At 40.3% G+C, this 11,807-nt stretch overlaps 1 long non-coding RNA gene across 1 annotated transcript; it reads left to right on the forward strand.

Annotated features, from left to right (window-relative positions):
• Positions 1–473: 473 nt before the first annotated feature.
• On the forward strand, positions 474–11,594 carry LOC144236030 (uncharacterized). Its single transcript, XR_013336394.1, has 4 exons — positions 474–2,375; positions 5,739–5,978; positions 9,393–9,457; positions 10,290–11,594. It is a non-coding gene; the product is annotated as an uncharacterized LOC144236030 (long non-coding RNA).
• The last annotated feature ends 213 nt before the right edge of the window (positions 11,595–11,807 follow it).

An 11,807-nucleotide genomic window follows, 5' to 3' on the forward strand; every position in this document is an offset into this window, starting at 1 on the left:
GGTCAAACCAGGACGTGTCGCGGACGGCTCAGGCGCGGGAGGACTGCACCTGCGGCATCCCGGGACCGCGAACGGCCGGGGGCGCCTCCCGCGTGGCCCCCGGGCAGCCATCCGGGGCAGCGCCCACACCCCGGGGACAGAGCCGACGCTGAGGCCCCAGGGGCTTCCTAATTTCTTCATATTTTAGTCTAACCAGTTTTATGCTTCGAATGACTGTATCTTGCGTCACAGACTTGAGAGAACATGAGCATTAGCCAGGTCATTCATTCCGCGGTGCCCTGGGCAGAAGGGGTTCCTCGGGAGTCGGGGAGATGGGGGCCGAGACGGGGCTAACCGAGGGCAGGTGTGTGAAGGGGTTGGTCCTGAACCCCCGCCTCATGGAACAGAAGGAGGTCAAAGTGGTGAGCTGGGCAGCGTGGGCAAAGGGCCGCCTGACGGGAGCGGGGTTCCGCCAGAGAAGCAGGCAGGGGTGAGGTGCAAGGAGAGGGGGCAGGAGAGGGGCAGCGGGCCCAGCGCAGCGTGTGGACGGGAGCAGGCAGAAGGTGCTGCTGGGCCTGGGGCAGAGCGCGCGCACTGAGACGGACGGATGGCAGCCTCGAGACTGGTGTAAAGAATGATTTAGCAACAGTGTGTTAGAGCCCTGGGGAGAGAAGGAACCAGAATGTAGAAAGCCAACAACGAGTAAATTATTGGGTTTTACATCTTAGGTGGCTGGGAATTCTAGAAAGACTCTGGAGTGACAAAGGCGGCAAAACAAAACAAAACAAAAACAGAGAAATTAAAACGATGTCTTACGGAATGTTAGATTTTGTAACGAGGTACAGAGGGATGACCACACTTTGGAATTAGAATACATGTCAGAGATGATCCCTTAGTTCGTGAGAACAGTGAAACAGAAGAGAAACTATCACAAGTTCTCACTTAGCTAGCTATTCACAGAGCTGGAGTAAGAATAGATCTTCTGACATGAAATTCTCACACACACACACACACACCCTATACTAGCTCATGACCTCTCTTGGAAATTGCACATTACCAGAGGATTTATTTGGATACACTTTGGGCGATATAAGAAAATACCATCATGGTGTATCCCAAAATGTTGAAAAAAACAGACAATATGGAGAAAATGGGTGCACAAGCCTCAATTTTGCTAAACAAACTTGGAAATGGTGGAAAGAACGCCATATCCTACTTTATTCATTCGATATAAACTTGCCTCATATATTTTGCTGGGAGATGAGGTTATAGCAATGAGAAATACTTTGTTCCTAATGTCAAGGCATTCATTACCCAGTGGTGCAGACAAATGTGAAAATGGATAATGTTAACTTGGGGTCATAAACTCCATGATAACATTGTGCACAGCAAGCTACACAAACGCCAAGAAAGGGCAAATTTACATGGTTTTGTTTAGTCAGAGAAGATCTTCTGGAGGAGAAAATATTTGAAAATGAAGAGCCGGAATGATTTCAGCCAGGACAGAGAGGAGGGAGGTTTCTCAGGCTAAAGGCAGCTTTGGGAAGAGCATGTATCAGTGTGTAAATTACTAGTTCTGTAGGGCAGGGTGTTGGAGGGGTGAGGCTGGGAGTGGAGTCTGGAGAAAGGGGAAGATCACATCGTGAAGAGTTGCATCTGCAGCTCTACTGCCTTCACCACACTCAGGGCCAGTCGATGAGGCGCTGACCGGGGACGCTGAGTAAGACAGTGATGGTCGATCTGTGTGTCAGATGCTCCTCCGACACTGATGTAGGCAACCGTCCGGGGTCTGGGAGACTGGGTAGTGAGCAGTTTCAGACCTCCAAAAGAACAATAAAAGAGAGGTCTAACAAGCGAGTTGTGGAGACTAAGGGTAAGGCTGGAGGAATTACTGTACAATTATTACTGAAAACCAATTAACCATGCATATGTGGATCTATTTTCTCATTTCTGTCTTCCATCTACCTAGATGTTTATCCTTATGTTAATACCATACTCTCTGGATTACAGTGCCTTTAAATAAGTACTGAGACCAGGTAATGTGATGTTGAGTTTCTTGTAAAAAAATATTTTATCCAGTATGAAAATCTGTTTTGTAATCACCTAAAAGTATAAAAAGGAAAATGAAAATCACACAAACTTTGTAACAATAATTATTATTATTTTAGTTTTTATGTTTAAACTTTTAGTGTTTATTTTTTGAGAGCAATAGAGTGTGAGCAGGGGAGGGGCAGAGAGAGAGGGAGACACAGAATCTGAAGCAGCTCCAGGCTCTGAGCTGTCAGCAGAGCCCAACGTGGGGCTCGAACCCACAAGCTGCGAGATCATGACCTGAGCTGAAGTCGGACGCTTAACTGACTAAGCCACCCAGGAGCTCCAACAATTATTATTAACAAGTAGGTATAGAATCTTGTTATTTTTATTTTATAATGTTTATAAAATTATTATCCTAATATATATAAAATACAGTAGCTTGACTTTGTTATATAACACCATGAACAATTTATCATGTTTGGACTTATTATCTTTATTATTATTATATTTTATTTTGGGGGGGAGTGTGTGTGTGTACACATGCTTGTGAGTGGGGGAACAGCAGAGAGAGGGAAAGAGGATCTTAAAACAGGCTCCATGCACAGCCCAGAACCCAACATGGGGCTTGATCCCATGACCATGAGCTCATGACCTAAGTCAAAATCAAGAGTCGGAAGTTTAACCAACTGAGCCAACCAGACATCCCTGAAATTATTTTTTTTAATTTTTTTTTAAATTTTTATTTATTTCTAGGAGAGAGAAAGAGACAGCGTGAGCAGGGGAGGGTCAGAGAGAGAGGGAGATACAGACTCTGAAATAGGCTCCAGGCTCCAAGCTGGCTGTCAGCACAGAGCCCGATGCAGAGCTCGAACCCACGAACCGCGAGATCATGACCTAAGCGAAAGTCGGACGCTTAACCGACTAAGCCACCCAGGCGCCCCATCCCTGAAAATATTTTAATGAGTATTTCATTGTGTAGAAATCTGATATTATGAGCCAGTATTGAACATTTATGTTGATTTCCATTTTGGGTAAATTAATAATATGGTTGACAAGCTCTGTTTTCCATAATTCTTTGTTTACATTTCTGGTTACTCCCTACAGCTTAATTCCAAAAAGTAGAAATACTGGGTCATAGACTATGAAAACTGTTAAGACCCTGCCCCCCTCAAATATTTATCCACAAATGGAAACGAGGATAGAAATGGAAATACATTACTCTACATTCTTCACCAAATTTACATTCTTATCAGACATATATAGAGTGCTCATTTTCTCTAATTCTTGCAAAAGCTGAATTAAATTTTTAATCTTTGCCAATTTGATGGACAAAAATGAAACCTCATTATGACTATGAAAACCTTACTTTGATTACTAGTGAGGCTGAATGTTTTATAACCTAATTGGCTATTTGCATTTTTTCCGTGGATTAACTACTGATGCACATTGGCAGTTCTTCTTTTGAGTATTCATAAGTTCTTAATGATGTGAAAAAAGTTTTTGGTGTTGTTTGCAATAGATTCTGCACATTAACCAACACACATACTAACTTACGCAAACATTACTATATTTCTCTGGACTTTTAATTTTATTTATGGTCACTTTTAAAGACATTTAAAAAATATATATGTTGCCAAATTGGTCAATATTTCATGTTGTTCTTATTTTCCACTTGTGTCCATTTTATCTTCCATTTTGTGTACTTAAAACAATAATTCTAAACCCAGTGGTCAGAAATTCATTCATATGTGTAAAGTTATAACTTTTTTTTTGAAAATTTTAACCATGTGATGTGATGATTTTTATTAGTGTAACTTTACACTATGGTTTAGTATCTAGAAGGGCAGGAAATTCTTATCTGTTATTTAGAAACAATATTTCTAGACGTTCTATGATCTTTCAATTAAAAACAAGAAAAAGAGGGAGGAAACCCTGAAATAACTCACAAGCTCGTGTTTAACCTATAAATTAAACTGGGGAGAGCTGTCATTTAAAAACAGTCTTTCTCTCCTGGACTTTATTCAAGTCTTCTCTTACTTTTCTCAGTAATGGTTTAAAATAATTTAATCTTTCATAGAGATCTTTAATTGTTCATTGTAATTTCTATATATTTTATGTGGCCTAGAATTGTTGTTTTAATTTTTGCCCTCTGACACTTCTATTTTTAAAACAGAGGTATTTTACGACCAATAGAATTGTATATGCTAAAATGTATTTCTTGAAAATACAGTTCTCTGTCAGATTATTCTTTTGGACCTTAGAAATCAATCTTTACCCTTCTTTGTGATATCAGACATTTTTAGACTTGGTGTAACAAACTCTTGCTTAATGGGAAAAATGGCCATCGTTTACTTGAGTCACAGGGAACATCTGGATTTGAAAACTTATTTCTAGTCTGACCGTAAACCCAACGCACAGATACACCAAGGTCCCAGCAGTAGAACAGGGACTGTAGGTCCGTGCCTTTCCCACGTGGAGACCAGAATAACAGAAGAAATGGTCCCAGCCGTACGAAGGAGGCAAGTAATGAACAGCCTGCACAGCTTCAGTGAGATTTGCAAATGGCGGCTTTGGGCATACGGCATAAACAAGGGTATGCTGTTGGACCTTCGACAAATTCTGTCATTGTATTTTTTAATAATTACAACACATACCTCTTTGTCTTTTCTTATCATTTCCTGGATCTCTTTATTTTTTTAAAATTTTTTAAATTTAAAAATTTTTTTTATTTATTCTAGGAGAGACAGAGACAGCATGAGCAGGGGAGGGTCAGAGAGAGAGGGAGTCACAGACTGAAACAGGCTCCAGGCTCTGAGCTGGCAGTCAGCACAGAGCCCGACGCGGGGCTCGAACCCACGAACCGCGAGATCATGACCTAAGCGAAAGTCGGACGCTTAACCGACTAAGCCACCTAGGCGCCCCTCCTGGATCTCTTTACCCACAGTTCTAAGTTCTCAGTTTTAGTTTAGTGAACGGTAGCATCAAGAAATGTCTGTATTAACAGGATCAATGCATACTGTTGAGAACTTTGGAATATATCGAGTGGTTAGCAGGGCTCTAATTTCAAGAACAGAGGCACTATCAAAGTATATGTGACCTGATGAGCTTGACCAGCTTAGTATCTAGAAATTAAAACTTTGTCACAAGAGTAGATACTAAATTCTCTCTGAGCGTGCACTCCCTGGAATTTCAAACCGGGAAGAGAAAAAAAAATTCTTCTCTATATACAGAATAAAAACATAGAAAATATACTGCTCAGGAAGCAGTAAGATAGATTTTATAATCTGTACTTAATTCAGGGAGCTTGCTAAGATCTCTAGGTATTTTCAAGTATAGTTAAGTTTTAGATATGTGGCATTGCACCACTTTATAAATAATGTTTGGTGTACATTTTTAATAAATCATATTTTCTCCTTGTTGATTTCTAAACCTCTCCATTTCCACACTTCACTAGAGTGCTTTACATGAGTTTAGTGAAAGGCTAGCAGACAATGAGCACTGTATCACTACTGATACATATATGTTCAAGAATTTTGCCTGAGTGTGTATCAATCTGGATGAAGAGTATAAAATAATAATATAAAAAAGAACTACATTTGGTCTCCATCTTCAGACTTAGTCACTGAAATCATCGTTGTATTCCTCATTTGTGATCTGTGATTATATACATATTTTTACCACATTATTGCTCATTTGGTAACTCCTCTTTGTTTTATATTTCAAAGTTTTCATCTTAATCAAGTTTCACTGACCGTTGTCTTAATAACAAAGATGCTTTGCACTGAGGAAGCAAATTCAAAAATGGTAACGCCAATGTGATCCAGAGTTCAAGGTGATATGGCTTTATTCAGGGCGAAGTGTGAGTGAAGAAGAAACTGAAGGTCTGAGAACGTTTTGCAGCCGCTTCTTCAAAAAGCCACATTTGAGATAAATCAAACGTTTAAAATGTGAGATATTCCATATTGGTGAGTAGTCACTTTTGCTCAAAACATGAAAAATTAATGTTTCTGTCAAGGAGCAGCCAGATCTAGGATTTGGACAATAAGCTACTTTAAATAAACTATTTTAAATTTTAGAAATATTTTCCCCATTCATCTTAATACTAATTTAAGATCCCAAAGTACTTGTAGATTTGGATGAACATTGTCTGTAAAACTTACAAATGTGGGTAAATATTTTTAAGCCTGTAGCATTTTCTTGATATATTGGTAACTCCTATGAAGTTACCAATCACATCAACATCTACCACCTCAGTGGTTTTAAATTTACTGTGTTTACTGAAAAATTGTTCAAATAGGAAAAACTTTATTGTACATTTATTCTGAACAAAATATGATGCAACTCCACTGACTAAAAGCAATGAAGAAAATTAGTTGATTTAAATGGATGTCATTCTCTCATTAAATTACATAAAAAATGCTAGACAGTAATTATTGCTCTATCTAAAAGTAGCTTTTTGTGCAAAAGGTGGACCCAACAAAGGGGTCTCCTTAACATATAAAGGGTGAGGAACTGGGATGGCTACTACTCTAAGAGATCCTCTTGACTGAGAACCTTGAGACAGAGATCTCATAAGTGGCTGACAGGACGCAATCTTTCAATGTTTATATTTTCTCCAGAGATTCCGGTGATTCATTTTTTTAAGGATCTCCCTCATGTGTGCCTGTGTGCATGCATGTACACACACACACACACACACACACCCCTTGCTGTGTCCAGTCTTTCTACCACATACTAGCCAAGCAAGCAATCTAGGCTTTCTGAGTTTTGAAAAGGATTATTTTCACATGAGCAATAAATGCTTACTAAATCATTTGGGTGTGGTGGATCGCATTTTAAATGTAACTATCTCAAAGTATCATTATTAACAAGTAGTGCAAATGTATCACTATGTGATTAATAAAACCTTTACTGTATGCCAGGCAATGTACTAGGTATTTCATAGCCATGGTTTCCTTCAATACATAGAACAAACCTACAGGGTAGGGTTACAATGCCCCTTATACCTATGAGGAAACTGAAGCTCAGACAAGAGTCAGCACAGCCACACAGTTAGCACACTGCAGAGCAAGAATCTTTCTCTATCAAAGTCGGCCTGCTCTTACTGTATGGTCAGTCTGTCTTTGATACTGTAACGTATTTGGTAAGACTGACGTGGTCCATCGCTGCCCTCTTAATAGCTTTCTTTTGTCCCATTTATTCATTAAAAAAACATATTGAATGCCTCCAATATTCCAGGCACTATTTTGGGAGCTCTAAATAAGGAACACAAGTGAATGCAACACACATAATCCTTGATCTTACAGAGGGTTTGGCTGAATGAGAATATGTGGTAAACAAATTATCACTGGGATAAATATATAATAATAAGATGTATTATGCTATTTCTGAAGAATGACACGTTTTGAGACTGTAATTTCGGAACTAACACTCTTAAGAGAAGTCTTCTTTGAGGAAGTAACATTGACGATGAGTCCCATGCAGTGAGCTGTCCAGATGAACAGGAAAGCATTTCTAGACGCGAGGACAGGCACATTCACACGCTCTGTCCAGGGACAGTGGCTGGCCCCGAGTGAGCAAGAGGCTGGCGGGAGCTGTCTGACGTAGAACCTTGTGGACTTTGAGAACTCTAAACTTTAATTCTCCCCATTTTGTTTACGGAAACGCTCTGTGTCCTTCCTGGCCTTGATGATGTCGATCCTGCTCCATGGGACGTTTATGCCCACTCAGGCCCATGCCAACCTCTCCTTTCTCTGACGGCTGTGCACACATCAGCACGAGCCAAAATGCTCACCACGGCGATGCCAGAGCTCCTGAGGAGCATCACACAGGGAGAATGAGTCAATACTCTGTGGACTTAGATGTGAATTTTGAATTTTGTCCTCCTCTCATGATGGAAAGGACTGAATACAGTTAATAGTCATACGTTTCCTAGAAACCAAAGATGATTTATATGGAATCGGTGCCTGGCTTCAGTAACAGATCTGAATTCCAGAAGCGAAAGCGAGTGGAATAAATAACACTGAAATGCTATGTAAATGTGACATATTATATTTAAGAACAAAGCAAAGGATATATTGTTATTGATAAGTGAGAATTAGCAAACAGTTTCACATCATAATGTTGTGAAGTTAATGTGTAAATATGATGTGCTTCAGTAAAACTAATTCATGCTGCAAAGCTGAGAAAGAGAATTTTGGATCTTCCTTTATATAGGAATAACTCTCAAGAGAGCAAAGGCACAAATAAGTAACCCAGGCCAAACTTAGGTTTGCTTTTGCAAAAATGAGCTTTAAAACCGACAGCAGATCATGGTCATAGGCACTTTTCATGGAAGGCGAAACAATAGAAATTAAAACTTCTGGGATTCTTTTGTTTCTCTGCCAAATATTTTGACAGTTAAGATGACCAAAAAAAAAAAAAAAAATCCTCTCAAATTTAAGTTTATGATGAAAATATTTTTTTAAATTTTTTAATGTTTTTATTTATTTCTGAGAGAGAGAGACAGCGTGAGCAGGGGAGGGTCAGAGAGAGAGGAACACACAGAATCCAAAACAGGCTCTAGGCTCTGAGCTGTCAGCACAGAGCCTGACGCGGGGCTCGAACCCACAAACCGTGAGATCATGACCTGAGCCAAAGTCAGATGCTTAACCGACTGAGCCACTCAGGTGCCCTTATGATGAGAATATTATCAAATAATTGCCTTCAGCGGTGTTTTCCCCCTACCCATTATTCTAGCTATTTCATAATTCTTAGTTTCACTGACAACCAACTCCCTGGAGTTGGAGACGATTGGAAAATAACTTCTCATCTTCTGCTCATATCCCGAAGAATCTTGGAACAAGAGTATTCCTTCAGCCCCTTCTAAGTAAGCAGGCATCTTATGACTATAACAGCTTTTTAAAGCTTCTATTTAACAATTTTTGCATTCTATTTACTGGCAATGTGTGCAGTCCCTGTAATTTCTGAGTTTATGATACTTTCTTGGTTCGTTTCACTGAATTATAAGTGTATTATGAAAACGATCATGATGTGAATTCAAAATTTATGACCAATCAGAAGATTCTATCAAATTAGACATAATGCTCGTTCCCTCCCAAAATAATACTGCCATTTAATTTAGCCACTTAGAATACAGCAACTGCTGGATTTTAGCCGATATTAATGCAACGTCCTATCCCTCTGAAATCCATTGCTGGTTGCCTCAGACTTATTGAGTCTCTTGGTGGAACCTTACGAACATGTCTCATTTTCCGTGTGCCAGTGATTCGGGGCCTTCCTCCTCCTCAAGCTCCCCATACTAGTGGTTAATCTGCAGTCACCTCTCTCTCTGCATCTCTGAAGTCCCTATCAAAACATACCTCTGTCTCATTTCCTAGGCAGGAAATAACCTGATAAATGACTGATAAACAACCTGACATGGGGTGATGGCTTCAAGAAAGTGGTAAGTCAAAATGGGAGGGTATTTGGGAAGATGTCCTTTGAAGGTGTGCAACTCAGATACTTACACATGCTATTTATTTACTCCCTTTATTTGCATGTGCCAGCGGTTCCCCTGAGAGAGTACTAGTTGAGCATCTTTGGAATAATCTTCTTATGTCACGTCTTCCATAGAAGACAAATGTGACAAATCTTCCTATGTCATGACTTCCACAGTCATCACTGAAGGGATGGCTTTCCACTTGGAAAGGAGACAGGTTGAGAACCCATCAAAACCTACCCTTTAATATGGTAGAAATGGTCTCTCTGGAGCACATTCCAGATTCTGGGTAGTTGTTCTGAGTACCTGTGAAGATCACTCAACTTAGTGGATTCTAACATTGGCCGCACGACCACTGCTTGCTTTGCCTGGATCTTTTGTCAAAATATACACAGGTATATGTCCAGGGTACTGGGACAGAGAGAAATGGATACACGCCATGCCTGCGCTGGGGGGTTTTTTGGTCTAGTGAAGAGAAGTGATATATAAACAGATAGTTTTATCATAACCTGGAAAGTACAGTGCAGTGATTAAAATGGTACAGGGTACAAAGGGAGCTTAGAGTGGGGAGAATCACACTTGCTGTTGCAATTACTCAGTGACACTTTTGAAGTAGATGCAACATGCAAAATTACCCTGAACTTTACGTACCAGAAGAATCCTATAAAAAGCCAATATATTGTTAATTATCGTCCACCATGTAGACACACGTTCTGGGTTCTGTAATACATAAGGTGCCTGGCAGAGGTCATTCAAATTGGGCAATGGTTTCTCTTATTTTCCTTACTAATTCTAGGCGGACTCCTGAGAGGATGGCTTAGAAAAATATTTCATTTTGATCCTGTCAGTTGTGATTACAGGGCTGCTTTAATCACAAAGTACTGCAAAAATTAAAAAAGAGAGAAATACGCTGCCTGTTATTTAAGAGTTAAAATTGTTATTTAACTATGAGAAATTATTTTCTGACAAGCATCATTTCAAAAAAGCTGCAAAATGCTCAAGATTCCTCTCCATGGGATTCTACATCGCATCTTGACAAGTCAGCCCTTCTGCAACCCCACCCGAAGCTGTGCTAATGGTGATCAAAACCTTATTCATCAAAACTTTAATGGCAGAATGTCTCTCTGGCCTCTTGAGTTATTGTTCTGCAAGGTGCATTAAGCTTAGTACTCATTACTATCTACTTGACTTGTTACATTATTGTCTAGTAACATCGGATCTTCATCAAACTTGATGAAATGGGTATGCCATTCATTCAACAAATATTTATGGAGAGATGTCTGTGCGTAAGACTGTGTGCTGATCGCTGCACATAAAACATGGCCTCTGCCATCGTGAAACTTGTGACACATATGAGGATAGGACAGGGCGGGTGCTAGGGGAGAGAAACGTGAAAGGCACTGAGGGCAGAGAAACGGGCATTAAAATTAGACTGGAATGGCTGGAAACACTTCTCAGAAAAAGTGGCACTTGTGCTCTATCCTGTCTAAAGCATACAATTTGGTTGGATGAGAACATGGGCAGGGTTTTCCGCTTGAAATAAAATATACAGTTTTGTCCCTTATTAGCATGGCCAATGAAGGGCCGATGATGGATTGAATGCACTTTGCATGTATTTTAATCCACGTGGGAAAGGAAAAATAAAATCACTTTATAACCTACTGCACTCTATATTTTAAATTACGGAGTCAAAATAAATACGTCACTGTAGGCCGCGCGGCCGGCTGGCATCTGGGACATGGAGTGGCACCAGAGCTGAGTCTTCCCATACGTATCTGAGTCTATTTTGGTCTCTATTAGGCAATCAGCAAAGTGAATTGCTATGGATCTGCAGAGATAAGGATGAAAGTGCCATATATAGTCCTTATCTTTCCTGACCATAGCCATTGTTCTTTGCTAGGTCTTGGTCTCTTTCTATAGGGGTTTTCTAGAAGGTGAGCATGAAGGATTAATTGGCTGAGGTAGGAGGCATGGAGGAAATGCAATGCAATGCTGCTTAAGACAGGACTAAACAGCTGTAAAGAACTCACATTTCCTCTTGCCCACAGAACTCAGATTATTCATTCATTTAATAGATTCATTTCAAAAACTTTCAAGGGGTATCTACTGCAATGGCCAGACCCTCTGCTGACATTCGCAGATGAATCAGACATTGCCTCTGCTGCCCTGGCGCTCGTGGGGTAGCAGAGAGACCTAAACCCACAGACTCGGGTGTGAGAGAATGTCAGGAGCCAAGGGACTAACGTATGCAGGGGATGGATGAGCTGGAGCGAGGAATGAAGCCTTCTGGCAGGAGGTGAGGCCCGAAGGGCTT

The sequence above is a fragment of the Crocuta crocuta genome, unplaced genomic scaffold, assembly GCF_008692635.1.
Source record: "Crocuta crocuta isolate KB4526 unplaced genomic scaffold, BGI_CrCroc_1.0 scaffold80, whole genome shotgun sequence".
Classification (NCBI taxonomy): domain Eukaryota; kingdom Metazoa; phylum Chordata; class Mammalia; order Carnivora; family Hyaenidae; genus Crocuta; species Crocuta crocuta.